The sequence below is a fragment of the Rattus norvegicus genome, chromosome 10 (assembly GCF_036323735.1).
Source record: "Rattus norvegicus strain BN/NHsdMcwi chromosome 10, GRCr8, whole genome shotgun sequence".
NCBI lineage: Eukaryota > Metazoa > Chordata > Mammalia > Rodentia > Muridae > Rattus > Rattus norvegicus.
The window spans coordinates 87,075,210-87,081,209 of record NC_086028.1 but is presented as its reverse complement, the minus strand read 5'-3'; the positions used below and the strand labels follow the sequence as shown (position 1 = coordinate 87,081,209).

The window sequence follows — 6,000 nt, the reverse complement described above, 5'->3', positions numbered from 1 at the left end:
AGGGGGTGCACCGTTCCTGGAGGTACTGCAATACCAGGTCGATGCGTGGAGTGGACGGAGCAAGCTCCTATTCCAACTCCTAGTTCCAAAAATCCATTTAATATATTGTCCTCGGATAGAGGACGTATCAGATATTAAACTGATAAGAACAGATACTACACTTGATCTTAGCCAAAAGGCCGAGAAGCGATACCTGATCGGCCACACGCGCCCGCGACACTCACCAGCGCGCACACCTTTTACTCACGGTCACCGACGTTCGCGCGCCCGCAGACACGCGCCCGACACCGAGCCTCCTCTCCTCCCCTCCCCACTGACTATTTGTACACCGGGGAAAGCCTGAGGCATCCAGGGGCCCGAGAAGGTTTTGTTGCGCTTTTCGTTCCCAGAGTTCCGCGGAGCCCTGGCCGTGTCCTCATCTGCATGCCCCGCCCAGCGCGCCCTCCGACTCTCTGCTGCTCCGCCCCGCCAGAGCCACGCTGGACCGACCGAGGCCCGCGGTTCCGCTCCGTTCTTCTTCACAGTCTTTCAGACACAGAACTGACAACACCCGCCACACACCACCGCCACCCTCTTTCATCTAGTGGCCTCGCGTCTCTCCTGAGATGAGATCCAGGAAGGAGGCGAGGCCCCGGGGAAGAGGCGGACCGAGCCTTGGGAGATGGGCCCTCTGGAATTGCAGCTCCTTTGCTAGAACTGTTAAATGCTCTGGGATTTTTGTCCTCCCCCGGACCTTCTCCTTCGTTCTTTCTTTTCCTCGTCCCTCCGGTTTTCACCTGGGAGTCGCTCGCCCAGGAAGCCCAGACTGACTGACGTGCGATTGCCGGTGATCCTCCTGCCTCAGCCTGACCCAAAAGCCAGTAAACCGGGCCTTAGTGGGGCATCTCTTCAATCGCACCACGGGGGAGGCAAAAGCAGGCACACCTGCTGGAGGAGGAACTCTTGAGTTCCAGTCCAATCTAGTCAACAGAGCGAGTTTCTTTTTTCTTTTTTTTCTTTTTTCTATTTTTTTTTTCTATTTTTCGGAGCTGGGGACCAAACCCAGGGCCTTGCGCTTGCTAGGCAAGCGCTCTACCACTGAGCTAAATCCCCAACCCCCAGAGCGAGTTTCTGAACAGCCAAGGATACATGGGAAAACTCTGTTACGAAAACAAAACAAAACAATAAATCGAAATAAAGTAAAGATTTAAAAAAATGGGGCTGGGGTTGGGGATTTAGCTCAGTGGTAGAGCGCTTGCCTAGCAAGGGCAAGGCCCTGTGTTCGGTCCCCAGCTCCGAAAAATAGAAAGAAAAAAAAAAAAAAAGAAAGAAAGAAAAATAGAAAAGAAAAGAAAAGAAAAAATGGGGCTGGGGTTGGAGATTTAGCTCAGCGGTAGAGTGCTTGCCTAGCAAGCTCAAGGCCCTGGGTTCAGTCCCCAGCTCCGAAAAAAAGAAAAGAAAAAAAAAAAAAAAAAAGGAGGCAGAGGCAGGTGAAACTTATAAGTAGCTCAAAGCCAGAGTAATCCACATACTTGTATTCTTAGCTCTAGGCCAGCCTAGGGCTACCTCATGAGACTACCTCAAAAAACAAACAAAAACCACAGACCTGGGCTGGAGAGATGCCTCAGTGGTTAACAGCACTGACTGCTTCTCCAGAGGTCCTGAGTCCAACTCCCAGCAACCACATGGTGGCACACAACCATCTGTAATGGGATCTGATGCCATCCATCTTCTGGTCTGTCTGAAGACAGCTATAGTGTACTTATATAAATAAAATAAAGTTTAAAAACCCAAACAAACAAACACTTAAGGCTGAGCATAATAGCACACACCTGTTAACTACACTCAACCGTCTGGGGGTCTAGGCCTGCCTGTGTTCTGCAGTAAAACGCTATTGCTACCATAAAGGAAAAGGCACACCCTATAAGACAGGCTTTGGGTTTCCAGCTGGAACAGATGTTCACTTTCCCGTGTAAAGGGAATTAACGTATCCCACCGACTTTCCCTTGGCCTTCATTCTCCACATAAGAGCGCTCACCTTCAGCCACCATGCACATACATACACAGTCATAATAAACAAAGCTTCTTTTTTAAAATAGGACCTAGCTGGGCAAACTGGCTCAAACCACACAGGAGGCAGAGACAGGTAGATCTCGGAGATGTAGGCCAGCAGGTCTCCATAGCGAGTTCTGGCCTATCCAGGTATTCACACAGAGTCAAAATAAAAAGATGAAATAAAAAACTTACAAACCAGCACATGCTGGCGAGAAGACAGACAGAAGGTGGTTCTTTTTTTTTTTTTTTTTTTTTGGTTCTTTTTTTTTTTTTCGGAGCTGGGGATCGAACCCAGGGCCTTGCGCTTCCTAGGTAAGCGCTCTACCACTGAGCTAAATCCCCAGCCCCCAGAAGGTGGTTCTTATACAGTGAAGCTGGAATACAAACCAGTTCTAGCCACCATGGAATCAGTACTGAGGTTTATTCAAGCTAATAATAGCTCTTCCACATAGACCAGCTATACTGGTATTTACCCAAAGGACTCCAGGTCAACACTTCAGAGACACTGACATACATACTGTACATAAAATAAATAAATTTTAGGAAAAAAAAGATTTACTCATTATACATAAGTGCACTGTAGCTGTCTTCAGACACACCAGAAGAGGGCATCAGATCCCATTACAGATGGTTGTGAGCCACCATGTGGTTGCTGGGAATTGAACTCAGGACCTCTGGAAGAGGAGTCAGTACCCTTTCCTGCTGAGCCATTTCTCCTGCCCAACATTAGTGTTTCTCGCGGCCCATGCACAACAGCTAGGTTATGGATCTATCCTCAGTGTTCCAAACCAGGAACGGATGAAGAAAATTCTTTGTATCTACAGTGCAACTGCTTTCAGCCATAATAACTTAGCTGTTTGCAACAGAAGTTACACTAGGAGAATGTAGCCATTCCCACAAATACTTCACATAGATACACAAATAAACACCTATGTAAGACATAACAGTAGAACATGAGCTGGGACAGAGATGACAAAAGGGACCGTGGGGAAATTAGAGACAGAATTTATGTTAAACAGGAAATGAGCCCAAACGTGCAGAAAGGCTTAATTACATATTAGGGTAGTGGTGGTCCCCAACTTCCCTAATGCTGCGACTCTTTAATACAGCTCTTCGTGTTGTACTCATCCCCAACCATGAAGTTATTTTTGTTGCTACTTTACAATTGAAATTTTGCTACTGTTATGAATCATAACGTAAACAACTCTGCTAGGACCCTGATAATAAGCAGGATGGTCTAGGTAACCCCTGGGAAAAGGTAACTCTACTGTAAGAGGTCACAACCCATAGGTTGAGAACCAGGGTATTAGGGAGAGCTAGATGTGGTGGTTGCTCCGGGACAAAGCTTATCCTGAGGAAAAGCAACACACAGGTCCTCTCATGCCAGGTAGGGAACTCACAACAGACCAAACTACAGACACTGCCAAAGATCAGCCTAGTAAACCATGAGTTTTACTGGGGTTACTTACAGGAGAAGAAATGACTCAAAGATAGCCTCATTTTCAAGGACCACCCCAGCATAGGTGACAGCTCACAAAGCTGAGAACCTGGAGCACACTGCACAGCCTGCAGGCAGCTCAACAGGTTAGAGAGAGTCCTTTTCAGATGCCTCAGTTGGAATAAATCTCCTCTAAGCAGCTCTTCTGGTTTGAGAGTCTTCCTAGTTTTCTAAGAGTTTTCTTTGTAGCTCAGCTTTTGTTTACTCTATCAGGGAGGAGCCTAGTGAAGCTGATTAGTTTCAGGAACTTCCTGAAGCTATTTTGAGTTGTTTACCTTCCTGCTTAAGGAGTTTCCTGCAAGATTCAAGTTTTAATCTGGAAAGGAACTGTTCTGAACAGCAGAGTACTTGTGCAATCCCAGCACTTGGGAGATGGAGGCAGAAAAATTGTGAATTTTAGGGCCAGTCTGGGCAGCACAGTAAGTTTTCAGGACATATTGAGCTGGAGTTCAGGTTTACAGGACTGGGGGATAGGGGTGGGACTGAATATGAAACTGGGATATTCAGTTCAGTCTTTTTTGGGTCTTTTGTAGTTCAGAGATTCACCAGTCTGACCATGAGTATATTTTAATAAAGAAGAGACTTTTACTCAGAAACTGGCAGCAGGACTACACCAGGGACTCCAGATTCCCAAATATAGCACAGAGCCACATGGGTTTATAAAGGCAAAGAACAAAGTTACATGCAGTCTGTTTTGCAAGCATGTTTCACAGGTATCCTGGTGGTCTTTTTTAGTTTTGTTTAAGACGGGGCTTCTTTGTGCAGCCCTGGCTGTCCTGAAAGTTGCTCTGTAGACCAGGCTAGCCTCAAACTCAGAGGTCCACCTGCCTCTGTCTCTTGAGTGCTGGGACTAAAGGTGTGTCTCATCCCTACCCAGCACAAAACCAACCCTTAACAGTCTTTAACCTTTGGAAGTCCAATTTTGCTTTATGATTCTCTTTAAGCACGGTAACTATAAACTTTTTTAAAAGGTTTTTTAAAAAGATTTATTCATTTATTATATATAAGTACACTGTAGCTGTCTTCAGACACACCAGAAGAGGGCATTGGATCTCTTTACAGATGGTTGCAAGCCACCATGTGGTTGCTGGGAATTGAACTCAGGACCTCTGGAAGAGTAGTCGGGTGCTCTTATCCGCTGAGCCATCTCTCCAGCCCCTAAACTTTTTTTTTTTTTTTTTTTTTGGTTTTTTTCGGAGCTGGGGACCGAACCCAGGGCCTTGCGCTTCCTAGGTAAGCGCTCTACCACTGAGCTAAATCCCCAGCCCCTAAACTTTTTTTTTTAATTAAAAGAAAATTCTTAGGTGCACTGGTGTGTGTGTGTGTGTGTGTGTGTGTGTGTGTGTGTGTGTTTGTGTATGAGGGTGTCAGGTCCCCTAGAACTGGAGTTACAGACAGTTGTGAGCTGCCATGTGGATGTTGGGAATTGAACCAGTGTTCTCTGGAAAGGCAGACAGTGCTCTTAACCAGTGAGCCATCTCCCCAGCCTTAATTTAAACTTTTAGAGAAGTTATAAAGCATTTACCTGTTTTGTGAAAAGTCCAAGATGGGATCTTGTGAATGAAAATTCCCAAAAAGAAGCTGTGTCTGGCTGTGAACATAACCGCCGGATGGAGTCTGTCTACAGTCTTATAAACACTGAATATTTCAGTACTGTGGAGAGGTGGGAATTTTGTAGGTTCAGAGGGTAATGACTTTATCTTGGGCGAGTTTTAGCCTTCTGGAGGCAGCCATCTTGTGCCTCACGCGGTATCTGAACTAACACTTTGAGCGCGAGAATAAATAAAAACGTCTTAGAAGAACACAAGCTTCCATCAACCCAAGAGCTAAAATTGTCAGCAGATGTATCTTGGCCCATTAAACAGAACCTCCTATCTCAATCTATCTGCCTCTCTGCTATACTCATCAATGCATTTTAAAATTACCATGATTTAGGTAGGGCCCTGATGGCACATGCCTTTCGTTTCAACATTCAGGAAGAAGAAGCAAGAGGATGTCTCTTGAGTTTAAGGCCAGACTGGTCTACAGAGCTTATTCCAAGACAGCCAGGGCTACCCAAAGGAAAAGCCCTCTCTTGGGCTGGAGAGATGGCTCAGTGGTTAAGAGCACTGACTGCTCTTCCAAAGAACCTGAGTTCAATTCCCAGCAACCACATGGTGGCTCACAACCATCTGTAATGGGATCTGAAGTTCTCTTCTGGTGGGTCTCAAAACAGCTACAGTGTAGCAACATGAAATAAAAGTCTTTAAAGAAAAAGCTATCTCAGGGGTTGGGGATTTAACTCAGTGGTAGAGCACTTTGCGCAAGGTCCTGGGTTCGGTCCCCAGCTCCGGAGGGGGAAAAAAAAAAAAAAAGAAAGCAGTCTGAACAAGCCATCGGGAGCAAGCCAGTAAAATCAACCATTTCTAGTGGAGAGTGTGTCAGCAGGCGATAGAGGGGTCTCGTGGGGACCAGGGACGTCTAGTGGG

General features: G+C 46.1%; 1 non-coding gene across 1 annotated transcript; it reads right to left on the bottom strand.

The window, feature by feature from the left end:
• On the bottom strand, positions 1-191 carry LOC120095478 (U2 spliceosomal RNA). The gene has a single exon (XR_005490941.1). It is a non-coding gene; the product is annotated as a U2 spliceosomal RNA (small nuclear RNA).
• Positions 192-6,000: the final 5,809 nt, after the last annotated feature.